Raw genomic sequence first — 286 nt, 5'->3', positions numbered from 1 at the left:
AAACACCCACCGCCAGGACGAGCCGGAGCGACTCGCCCCCAGTATCTAACTCAAGGGCGGGTGAACTTGCAGGGGGGAAACTTTTAGGAAGATTTTACCGGGTCCGTGTGAGAGTGGGTGCCCGTTGGGGTGGGCTTTAGGACAGTTTTTACTGTATTCTCAGCAATATATTTTAATTGGGCAACAAAACTATATTTTTACTAAGCATTTTTATATATAAAATGGTATTTAATGTCTTTTGGGGTTTTTTTATTAGACTTTTTAAAAATAAATCAAGGGATATCCG

Source organism: Buceros rhinoceros, unplaced genomic scaffold, assembly GCF_000710305.1.
Source record: "Buceros rhinoceros silvestris isolate BGI_N320 unplaced genomic scaffold, ASM71030v1 scaffold37824, whole genome shotgun sequence".
Lineage (NCBI taxonomy): Eukaryota > Metazoa > Chordata > Aves > Bucerotiformes > Bucerotidae > Buceros > Buceros rhinoceros.
This window is presented reverse-complemented; position numbering follows the sequence as displayed.